Consider the following 12,864-nt stretch of genomic DNA (forward strand, 5'->3'; position numbering starts at 1 on the left):
TTTTTGGTAATGCACAGCCTACACTAGCCAAACACCAACAGAACCACTGCACCTTCCCCAAGCCTAACCTCACCTCCACCCCAGGGTTTAGCGGGGTCAACCAGGGAGCTGTGCTTATACTCCAAGCAAACAAGTCAACCTCTGTTTCTCCCACCCAGTGGTGGCAGTGGGGCCACACGAAAAGCTGAATTTCCATCCCTCAGCTGGCCCAACGGAAGCAGGAAGCACTCAAATCTTTGGCAAGGTGGTCTTCAGGCCGACCCGGGAAGCTTGGTTCTGATTACTATCACCAGGGACTAGTTTCACCTGTTCTTGTACCTCTGCTCTATGAAACCATACAGTATGTATCCCTTTGTAGCTGCCTTCCTTTCTGTAACAAAACATTTTTGAGATTTATCCAACTAGTTGTAGATATCAACAGTTAGCTCTTTTTTTATTAGTTAGTGCTATTCTATTGTGTGTATATACACGATGTGCTTATTCACTCTCTTGTTGATAGGCAATTGCACTGTTTCCAGTTTGGAACTATACTTAGTAAAGCTTCTATGAATATTCTTGTACAATCTTTGTATGAACATAATTTTGACTTTATTATATAGAAAACATTTCATATATATATCAATCTCTTGAGTATAATATATTCATCAGCTTTAGCCATCTTCTCTTACTCAATTTATCAGATAATTGTTACATTTTATCTCACTTCATGCTGTTTAAGATCAGCCTCAATAACAAGAAAAATAATGGGGAAATTGTGTAGTATGAATCCAGTGTTTATAAGATGATAGTTCAGATTAATTGTATCAAATAGAGGTTTGTATTTCATTTATTCAATGCACTTACGGAATCTAAGCAGCAACACTGAAGATGAATAGAAAGGGTCCTTGCTGCTGATGTGCTCACAGCCAAGTTGGTTGATAGTATAAAAGTTAAACCATTTAACTTGAGGGAGTTTTGGGATGAGTGGGAACTGTAATGAATTCTCAGTCTTTGAATATTTCCTTTGTATGACACTTTTCTGAGATTGGAAATGATGAAATTGCATGCTGAGCAAGGCAATTGATAAACTTCCACAAACCAAAGGGAATAAGAATTTAAATGGTCTCCATTCCTAGGAAAGCACAAGATGATGTGTGATGGACAGAATGCCAATTCATCTTCATTTTCAGAAGATTCCTAAGATGTTCTATTCTCTACCCCATGAAAGAAAAAGAGGTGGTAGGTGAGACGTTTTTGAAACAGACCCAATGATGGAGAATGCATTCTTCCTAACAATTTCGAAAGCTGCTGTACCTTGCCATAATTTAACCAGTGCCACCCATTGCAGTTAGATGAGAAATTGGAAAGCTATTTCAAGCTGAAAATGCAAGCCAATACTTGCAAGAATGTATCTTGAAGTAGAAGTTAAAATAACATAGAGTCTATGATCTTAAAAAAAAAAAAAGCTCTTAAATAAAAACCTATTAGGAAAGTGAATCCCCTTCGTAGTCTCATCCCAATGTCTATCTTCATCCATAACTTTCAGTTTTATCTCTGCACCCTCACCTCTTCTCTGGGGCCCTGCTAAGCTTTCAGTGTCTCTAATGTACTAGGTTCAGAGTTTACCTGGCATTTCTCTGAAAGGCTCAGTAAACATCTCATCCATGGTGGTGATGAAGGTCATGCAGAAGAGACAAAGGGCTCCCTATTAGATGCTGCTAAGTGCTTCTCATTTTTACTGAGAGACACGGTTCAGCTGTAAGAGTCCTACATAAAGGAGCCTAAACACAATGGGCCGCATTTCTAAAGCCTTTAGTCTGATTAGGCAGATTCTCAAGGGAACGCTAAGGGAAGAACTTAAATTATCTTGTTTCTCAGAAACTCTGGGGACTGAAGTCCTCATTTCCTTTCTTCTGAGCTTCACAATATGCTTTTCTATTGATATTATGAATCTCTGTGTTGTAAGTTCACTTGAACTACAATAACGTCTTGATCAACTAAATTAAAAGTGAGGTTGCTTCCCTCTCATGCATTCTGTAAGTTGCTTTTTTCCCATTACCTAGTAATGGTTTCCCTTTCAATGTGCATGACATGACAGTTTTCAGGATCTCTCTAAGCCCTCCCTGCACCCTCTTTCTAGGGTTTTTGGTCTGCCACCTTCACATTGTTTTATTTGTTGCTGTTGTTTCTTTGTTTGCTAGGAAAGAAAAATCTGCAATTGTCACAGTTGAAAGATTATCCCAGGCAGGAATATGAACACCATTTACCTCCTGTGTAAAACTATCAGGTACCACTCAGCCTCAACATCCTCGAAGCACACAGTTCATTATCATCATTTAACTCAATCATCGAGGAATGACATGATAGTGAGTTCCCTGGGCTCCCATGCTGGTTACAGATGCTATAACTGATTCTCTCTTTGAAACTTCATGTATCTATGATGTTTCAAGTTTCTAATAGTAAGACATCTCTTAAACCTCTTTTCTAAGCCCCTGGAGTTTAAAGGTCACTAGCTTCACTGTTATCTCCAAATGCCAGAGCCAGTTGCAGCTATTCCAGCCTAGAAGAACTGCTACTTACATGTAACATCTAACAATGAATAGCCTGGTACATACTTGAAGATAAATCTAGAATTCAGAGGGCCCCACTATATTGCTGTCTTATTCTGCCCAAAGCTGAGCTTGAGCCCAGGACCTGCATGGCTACCAAAGCTTAAATCTTGGGTATGTTGGCTCCAGGTTTCCTAAGCAGGCCTGAATTGATGACTAGTTCTACTATACCCATTCTTTCCCCAGATAGAAATTCATTCCTTCATTCGAGTTCTACTATGTATCAATTACTAGAGAGTGATTAACAAACAAGATCCCTACTCAAATAGGGCTTGAATTTTGGAGAAAGAAAAATACTGTAAACAGATAAACAACAAATGAACAATATACCTCTGGACTTTAATAAGTGTTATAAGGAAAATAAACAGGATGAAATAATGGAAGATCATGACAGGGCCCCTATTATGGATAAAGTAGCCAGAGGAGAGCAGGGGTTGCTTTGAGGAGAAAAGGAAAGGCATAAGCTGTATAAACAGGAGGTGTTTTATTGTTATTTTATTGTCATAGTCAGATCTTGGAACATTTGTGAAACAGAATTACTAGGAAACACTTAGGTAAGGGTATTGGGGAGAGTATAATGAGGGACTACAAAGTTGTGAGTAGAATTTGTGATTCGAATGATTCGTGATTCAAACCAAAAAGAGTTTGTGATTATTCCTTTACCACATCTAGTCATGAAGGCACAAAAAGAGGGAGGAGTTTCTGGAACTTGGAGAGGGTTTCTATAGTTGTAAGAGAGATGCTCAACAGGACCTGTGGCTTTAACAAGAAACCACAACTGGATCATGTTCTAGCAAAGTATGAGCCAGGGTAACAAAGACCCCCAAACTCACTCTCCTTTTGTATTTCATCCTCCCTCAGTGCCCCTTAATTAGTGAAACCCAACCAGAAACCGAGCACCAAGGGATCTTAGATGTTTGAGTTCACAGAGATCAGCCTCCCAGGGCACAAAGGTAAATAGTGAGGGTAGAGATGTATATGGAGGGTCAACAGAGACTAATTATCATGAAATAGAATGAGTCAGGTTCTGACAATGCTGTGTGGTTCACCATTGCTGAAACAGCAATTACTACAAATATTCAACTGAAGATTGAAGGAAATCAATACACAACTAATGCCTCACCGTAAAACCGTCCTGGGACAGGCAGTTCATGGGGTAGGACCACCAAGACTGTATGCTTTACAAGAAGATACAGTTGTCTTTGTAACTCAGCAATCAAAGTCTTTCTCCTGAAGTGTCATTCAATAGAAAATCCTGTAACAATGAGATTGTACTGTGTAATATTTTAGAAAAATCAAGACAGCCTGACAATTGTAATAAACATGCTAAACAAGAGTGCACCAACTATTTGAGTGACTATTGGAGACATTCAAGATGACAGGCTTTGGGAGCTTAAGCTCTGGTTTATCCTGGATAAAATGAAAATTGCCTTCTGGCTGGTCTTGCATAAATTTGGATTTCAGGTAATAAGTGACAAGATGAAATTTCCTTTCCCATCAAGTCACTTGTCACCCTTCAGTCCACCTTCAATTACTTGTGCTATCTTTAGCATTCAAGATACAGTTCTAAATATATACCAAATTGTAGGAAACTATGTAAGGGCAATAAAGGAATTTTCTTTTTCTGATATGTTGTATCCCCTCAATTTCAAAGTCATACAGTATTGGTTTATTTTAATTCAAATCAACTCCACAACTTAGTAAATATTTATCAAATGCCTATTCTGCACCAGGGTCAGACATAAATTGCATATAGTAAAATTACCTTTAAAATGCTCCTAACGTACCATTGTGTGCCATAATGTATGTATGACTTTTGTGTTTAGAGCCCCGTATCAGTTTATCTCTTTCTTGACCAGCATTACTCTATGACTCACAAGTAATACCTGAATGTCTTTCCTTGAAGATATTGACATAGGATCACCACCTATTCACATGGCCACTTGACCAATATGCTTTACCTCTGGCCACTGGGTAGAACACCTTAGCCTGTTTTGACAAATGCATTGACTGTGGCAGGCTTACTTGCATCCACTGACTGTTTAAAGCAGGAAATGTGATGGTGGCATTGCAAGCTGGCAGTTAAGATCCTGGAAGTCAAGTTTGCCCATGTCGTGACTGCACCATGCTGTGCCATGTACCATAGAGACACAAAAAGGAGCTTTGTGCAGTTCATACACTCAAGGAGATCCCCATCTTCTGTGGAAGAAACATGGTACAGAATAACTAATGCATGGGGAGAAGGCAGTGTGTGTCTGCAGCATAGCAGTGGAAGGGGTTAAATCGGCGGGCTGAGGGAGGAGATGGCTTTGAGCAGGAATTGAAAAGATAGGTAGAATGTCAAGGAGCATAAATGAAGGTAAAGGAGGACCCAAACAGAGTAAACATAAGCAAACTGAGAGCCATGAAAGAGCAGACATATTCAGTCAAAATGAAAATGCTCAAGGTCATGACTGCTAAAGTAAGGAGATGGGGGGTGTTACAGTGGCAAGACTAAGACCAATAATAGGATAACACAAATCTAGATGTGAATCCCAACTCTGCCCCCACGTGACCTTGAGCATCTCATTCAATCTTGCTAAGACTCAGTGGCCTCATTTTTGAATAGGAAGACAGCGCTATCTCATAAGATAGTTGTGAGGATTAAACGAGCTGAGGTGTTCATTTAATGCTAATACCCTTCTCCCACATCGTATTATTCTTCTGAAAACATTGTACCTCCAAAGAAAACAAAAGATGAATTTGAATACCAATTTTTTAACTTATAATAACTGTTAACACCTACCGAATGTTCAATACATGCCGGACACCAGGCTTAAGTATTCTGTATGCATCTTCTCCATGAATCATGTTCTTTGATTATATCCATTTTGCAGATGAGGAAACTGAGGCTTACGGAGGTGAAGTAAATGTCCCAAAACTATCTAGTGGTAGAGCAGAAATGTTGAGAGAGGCAGGCTGATTCCATGGCCCAGGTTCTTAAACACTATACTAAATTATGCCCTGGATAAATGGATGAAATTCATACATTTATTTGACACAAATTTATTGAACACATGGGATGTACTAGGCACTGTCAGTAAATCAAAGAGGAAAAATATCTCTGGCCCCATAAACCTTACATTCTGTACAGGAAGAAGGTCAATAAACAAACAAATAAGTAACTTGTATATAATAATTTGAAAGATGAGTACTATGGTGCAAAAACAATGCTGGAACAGACAATGGAGAGCATAGAAGGGTGTTACCGTGTTTAAATATGGCCATCACGGAAGGTTGCATAGAAAAAGCAACATAGGATGAAGACTTGAAGGAAGCGAGGGAGAGACCTGTGAGGATATCTGGGGTAAGAGCTTCCTGGAGGGAAGAACTGCAAATGAAAGGGCCCTGAGGTGGGAGCAGGTGGGATCTGTTGTGGAAGCAGCAAGGTGGTCATTGTGGCTGCAACAGAGTGGGCTAGGAGGAAAGGGGCCAGGCGTGAGAGCAGGGAAGTCATAAAGGCCACGCCTTACACCTTGTATAATGTGCCCAGTAAGGGCTTTGACCTCTCTAAGAGTGAGCGGGGAGCCATGGGTAGGTTTTGAACAAAAGAATGACATGATCTTATAACAGCATCCCTCTGCTTGTGCTTTTGAGGATGGGGGACCCGTTTGCAGGCTACTGCTGCCACCCAGGCAAAACGAAGATGGCTTAAATGGCGGCTATATTCTGGATGTATGTTGAAGGTGGGGCCAGTAGGGTATTCTGATCAATTAAATATGGGATAAGTGAAGAAAGTAGAGTTGATAATGAGGCCAAGGGATTTTGGTGACCTCCATAACAAGATTGCGCTGTGCTACTCCGTTCATTGTTTTCTTCCCCACTGACCAGCTTACTACATCAAGAGAGGGAAAACTTCTCTTCTAGCACTCTCACATTTGCAGTAAGAACCTGGGGACAGTAGAAATAAGGAGCAAAGGAATACAGGAGTACCAGTGTAGAATGCCAGCACTGACAGTAGGGAATTTCTGCTGCTGTATTGGCCCAAATAGAACAATAGACTTTTTTCAGGCTCCTAGACACATGCAAAGCTGTTCAGTCTGAGAGGGAAGTGGGAGCCACTGATAGAACGTGGAATATCTATCTTGGGAGTTTTGCTACCAGTTTTGCTTTAATTACTCTACATTTTTTAAGCTGCAGAAAATATAAAAGCTTACCCACTCAGCCTAGTTTTTCTTCTATGTCTGGGAAAAAGCCATTTCCTCCTCCTAATCTCTCCCTCTCCCTCTCTACCAAAATGCATACATTTTCTCCTTAAGGGGAATCCTGGGTTTCTGTATGCATGAGCATGTGGCTACATATCCAAGTGGATCATTAGTACCCACCACAACTCAAAGGAGTGATCCAATTTGGGGCCGGGTACTTTCACACAGATCATTACATGAGGAGTTGTGTGTGTGTGCGCGCACGCATACCCTCCCAAGTACCTACTGTGTGACCTAGGCCAATTTACCAAACCTGGAAAATCATCTTTCCTTATGTGTATCATGGGGACATTGATAACACCAATCTCTTAGAGTGATTGGAGAATGAATATGAAGAGTGAAATAAAGCAAGTAAATCCTTGAACTAAGGACCTGGCACATAAGAACTGCTCAATAAACATTGTTTGCCAATTTATTATGATTCTGGTTAGATCCATGATGAACGTTATTAATAAGCTTAATTAAGTGCACAGAATAAAGTAGATGTCCAATAATTGTTCATCTGTTGCCCTCCTCTATCAACAAAACTGGCTTCAGAATCTTTCAAAACTGGAGCAAATGATAATGATACTTGGGAGGGAAGTACACAGTGCTGTATGACAGCATGAGAAGTTTCAAGTAGTGAAGACAACTAGGTTAAGTGAGTGGCAGGGACAGTGATGAGAAGGGGATGAATTAGAGATATTCATCCAGGATATAGGATGAGTAAGACCTGGTGATTGACTAGAAATGGAAAGTGAGCACACATATCCCCTACTCTTCCTGCCAAATAAAGCTATTCTGCACTTTGCATCAGTTATCTAATGCTATAATAATGCACCACAACAAACAGCCAAAAAACCTCAGTGGCATATAATACATTAATTTTTGCCCATGACGTTATTTGTCCATTGGCTAGCACTGCTGACCTGAGCCAGACTCAGCTAACCCAGCTGGGTTCACTTACGCATGTCCAGTCAATTGGCAGGTCTTCTACAACCTACCTGGGGGAAGATAACTGCGTGTTGCCTGGAACAATGAAGTGACTGGGCCACTCTCTCTCTCATCACTCAGCAGATTCACTGGGCTTATTCACAAAGGGTAAGCAGAGTCCTGAGAGAAAAAGCAGAAGCAGATAAGCCTAAGCCTCTTAAGGCCAGATTTGGGGCTGACACACGCTCCCTTCTACCATGTTCTATTGGCCAGAGCAAGTTATTGACAATTGCCCACACAATAGGTGTTGCTACAGGGAAAAGGGAGATGAGAACTGAGCATATTTTTGCAATCAATGTACCACACACATCAAGTTATGGAAGTCGAAGCTTGCACAGGGAGGAAAGGGTATCGGCCCATAACCCCAATCTCCTCTTGTCCTCAGATGAATCTCCCTGCTACAAATTTATGACAGAGTGGCTGTCCATCATCAATTATTTGCATCCCCTCTCATGACTGAAAAATTGAGTTTTCAGCTTTTTGGATGCAGGGTCCCTGTCTAACCTTCACCACAATATCAGAGATCCCCGCTTTGCAGAAGCAATCTGGAAAAATTTTATGCAGATTTGTAAACCAATCCTATTTCCCCAGAGACTTATTATTTTTGTTCTCATCATTTTTTATTGATCTTGGCAAGATCTGTGAGTCTGCTATCCTCTGACCCTTAGCTCCCAAATTTCTCTGATCCCAGCCTCTCTGACAAGCTGATTTGTAATGATTTGTAAACAAATACTTCCATTTATTGGCAGTGCTTATTTGTAAGGCAATTCAGTGACCAATCCTTGCTTAAGTCTCTTGTCTACATTGGAAAATTAGATTTTTAAACAATGGAGGGACCCATGGACATAGTCACTGTTGGAGATGGAAATCAGAATAACAGTTTGAACAGTGTTTCCACTGAGGTTTTCAGCTAGCATAATAAAAAAACACCACCCTTAAATCAACAAACTATTGCTCAGTGATTGAGCAACTGATTGAACAGTTCCTTAAGTGATTGTGCAGAAACCACCTTCCAAGTCGACTAACTAGGCAGTCTTCTTACAAGCTGTAATTTTAGGGCTGTGGAAAACACATCTATCCATCTGCTCAGTGATAGCTGAAATTGACAGTGTGCGAAGTGTCTTATTACATAATTAAAATTAAGGGTAAAATTGCAAATATTTCTGTTGGCTTTAACACAAGGATTTGCATTCATATGAATGACATGATTAGACAGGAAGATAGAGATTTGATCATTTATTGTTTCATTCGTTCATTCATTCATTTTTTAGAGACAGGGCCTCCCTCTATCACCCAGTCTGGAATGCAGTGGTGCAATCATAGTTCACTGCAGCCTCGAACTCCTGGGCTCAAGAAATCCTCCCATCTCAGCTTCCCAGTAGCTAAGACTAATTTTTTCTTTTACTTTTTTTTTGGGGGGGAGTAGGTTTCACTAAGTTTCCCAGGCTTGTCTCAAACTCTTAACCTTCAGCAATTCTCCTGCCTTGGCCTCCCAAAATGCTAGGTTTAGTTGTGAGCCTGGCCTGTTTATTTATTCCTCCATTCATCAAACATATTCTGAGCACTTACCTGAGCTTTGTTCCTTTCTTTCCACTACCTTTTATCCTTTTAAAAAATATTCTTTCTTTGCTTTTCATTTTCTTCCTTCATTCTTTCATCTTCCTTTAAATTTTACTTTTCAATCTAAAGTAATATTATGATGCTAGCTACAAACCTCAATGCAGAACTCTTAGCAGTTAGAAAGGACCAAGCAAAGGTGTCATCTACTGAGTTAGTTGGGCCTAATATATTAAGCAAAGTTTTTTATTCTGATGTCTTCACATCTTGGGGCCTTTCTGACACTGGAAGGGACTGCCCCTCCCAGAGCTAGCTAATTCCTAGAGACAGCAGACAGCTGGCCCCAGAGAGGACAGCTTTCCTATGCAAACCAACCAATCCAAAGCTCATACTTCCCAGTCTTCTTTATGGAGCTCTTACATTCTGGGCTAATATTCACCTTCTCTAATCACCCCAGGGCCAGGTACCAGACAACTAGGAACAGCACCCAGGCCCAAAGCCCACTCAAAGTATCCAAACTAGCCAGTTCTAACCCTGTTTACCCCACCTCTCACATTTCTTCCCGCAGAAACCACAATAAGGGTGCTTGTCTTGCCGTGTTCCCTCCTTACTCTCTCTGCCTCCTCCTGACCCTATGGCTTCCTCATGTGGCCCTATGTGGAATGCTGGGCTTCCTGTTTCTAGGTATCTGAATACATAAGGTCTCCATGCCATTTCCACGTCTGCACGTCTCTCCATGCTTGATTAAAACAAATCCCAGCTAGATTTTAAAACACCTAAATACATGGAATTAAACAAGAGGTGAGTGGTGTCTGTCCAGATCCCCTTCCCACACGAGTCAGAGCTGACCACTCTGATTCGAAGAAAAGCGAATCCAAAGGATACCTATCAGTGACAAGGAAAATAACAGAGATGGGTTAAAAATCCTTCATGCTCGGCCCCTGAGCTGCCCAATTTTCCTGCCCTGAGAGAGGAAGCAAGAGCCTGCATCTCCAGGCATGGCAGCAGCAAGCAGGGACCTGCTGAGTGTTAGATTTTGTTCTCTCTTCAGTAAATGGTTTGGAGATAGAAAGTTGAACAAAATGTGTCCCTGCCCTGAAAAGGACTACCTGCTGGTGATGGGGAGAGACAGTACATGAATAACTGCTTTGAACATATTAAAGTTCTCCACTCGGCTCTCAAAGAAGTCTTTAGGCACAGGTGACATTTGCATTGAATCTTGAAGAATGAGCAGAAGTTTACTTAAAGAAGGTCAGATTGTGGGTCTTTGATAGAGGAATATGATTCTTTGCATGAATAAAAGGTGTGTGAAAGGGTATGTTGAGCTTATGTTTAGAAACTTGATCATGTTTCCATGGTTTTGAATTTTTCCTGCTTTTGTATCTTCTCCATCAGTAACTGTACCTAATCAGCAAATTCCAAGACTAGAGCAGAGCTGCAGAGTTGTGCTGTCAGTCTCAGGAGATAAATCATCCCTGGGGATTGCCAATTTGAAGGCAAGAGGGCAGAGCCTTCTCTCTCTTCAGAATCCAGACCATCTGAGGGCCGGGCAAATGGGACAAAGCACCATAGTTTGCAAGCATGGGCCTTTTAAGCACCATTTGGAATAATATCAGGGAGGGGAAAAAAATGAGCTGATGAGTTGAATTTTTAGCAGTAGATTTATATACTACATCACTGCACTTTATTCTTCAGCAAACTGTTATGTGCCCAACCAAAAACATTGAAAAATGAGGGTGGGAGCACAGGGGCTACCCTTCTCAAGATCCCAGCTGTTAAGCATGGCAATCTTACTATTATGGTGGCCCGGATCCTTGGCAGTTATTGATGCTCACCAGTTCCCAAACTTCAAAGGTTTGCAAAATGTAGCCCTCTTTAAAACCGTAAGGCACTCCATTAATTTCAAATTGCTCTACTCTGCCCAGACCCAAACTGTACTCATTTCCAAAGGAAACGATTCCTGAGAATCTGAAGAGCCTTAATTATTCTAAATCACTCTGCAAGGCAAGCACAAAATTAATCGGGCCTCCAGTGTGTGTGTGTTTGGCAGCAGGAATGCAGCAGAGAATGCCATAAATAAAAACACCAAGTTCGGCTGTTGGCCAAAACCTCAGGAAAGTCTGTTTTCAATTGGGCAAAATAAAGCTTCACCAACCTGTTTAACACATTATACTGTGTGGGAAGAAAAACTGGAAAATGTCTCAAATAAATAAAGCCCTGATGAGCAGGGAGGTGCTTCTGTACTATTAACCTATTAGCAGATACATTTGCTTATTTTCTTAAAATGTTAAAATAATTATCCTTATTTCCTGGTAGTGGGTCAATGCTGTTTCCAGCTAGACAAAATTCAAGGTTTTCATGCACATGATCCCTGTAGGAGCTAAAAAGTTCTTTCCTAGTTTGCTTCCACTTGTTCTATGTTTTAGAATCCAAGGATGCGATAAATGGAAGAAATCTTAGCGTTCTCCTTGGTAGAGGAGATCAACATAAAACAAAACATTCTAAAGATAAATCATCATTATCATCATCCTGAGCATTTACCAAGCATTCAATATGTGTGAGACACTATGATAAAAGCTTCAGATGACAACTCTTGAATTCTCACAACTCTATGAGAAAAGGCCTTTTATTAGCATCATTTTAGATATGGGAAACCCAGAGAGACTAGGTAAACTGTCCAGGATGACACCACTGAGAAGTGGAGCAGGGATTAAAACCAAGTTCTACTGGACTACAGACCCTGCCCTCCAGCCACAAGGCTGGACCACAGTGCAGGTGGGGCCAGAATGAAGACCCAGTTTTTCAAACTCCCTTTAGTTATCCTCATACAGAATGTTGGCTGACAGAGACACGGGAAAAGAACATAAGTACCTTTCAGCCCCTTCCAAGATGATGAGTATCTTAGGTAAGACACTATGTTTCTTCCTATTGTACACCCAACACCGACTACATTCAGGCCTTAGGTTATTGATCAATTGATGTTTACTGGATAAGGGAATGAATGAATTTGACTCAAAGTCATGTTCCCATAGAAAGTTTTCAAGTTTCAGGTAAACAACACAATGCTACCAATGTCTAGATATATCAGAAGTTCCCAGGACAATTTGGCTTCCAAAAATATCCATGCATTCACTTAAAAGGAAGAGTTATTCCAAATCTTCATGTTTCACCCATCCTAACATGTACATCAGTCAGCAAGTGGACAGAAGGAGTTCAAGGTCATTATAAGGTTGTCCTTGACAAAACACTTGAACCTAATTGAGATTCCAGCCCACTAATAACAGCTTCTCAGCCTTTGTCTTAGACATAATCCAGCTGAGGGATGAAAAGGAGAGCTGCAACTGAAGGTACTTACTAAAATAACAAGAGAAATTTGTGCAAAGTGGCTGAGGCCAGTAATCCCAACATTTTTGGGGGCTGAGTGGATGGATCACTTGAGCCCAGGAGTTCAAGACCAGCCTGGGCAACATGAGGAAACCTCATCTCTAAAAAAAAAAAAAAAA

The sequence above is a fragment of the Mandrillus leucophaeus genome, unplaced genomic scaffold, assembly GCF_000951045.1.
Source record: "Mandrillus leucophaeus isolate KB7577 unplaced genomic scaffold, Mleu.le_1.0 Scaffold57, whole genome shotgun sequence".
Taxonomy (NCBI): Eukaryota; Metazoa; Chordata; class Mammalia; order Primates; family Cercopithecidae; genus Mandrillus; species Mandrillus leucophaeus.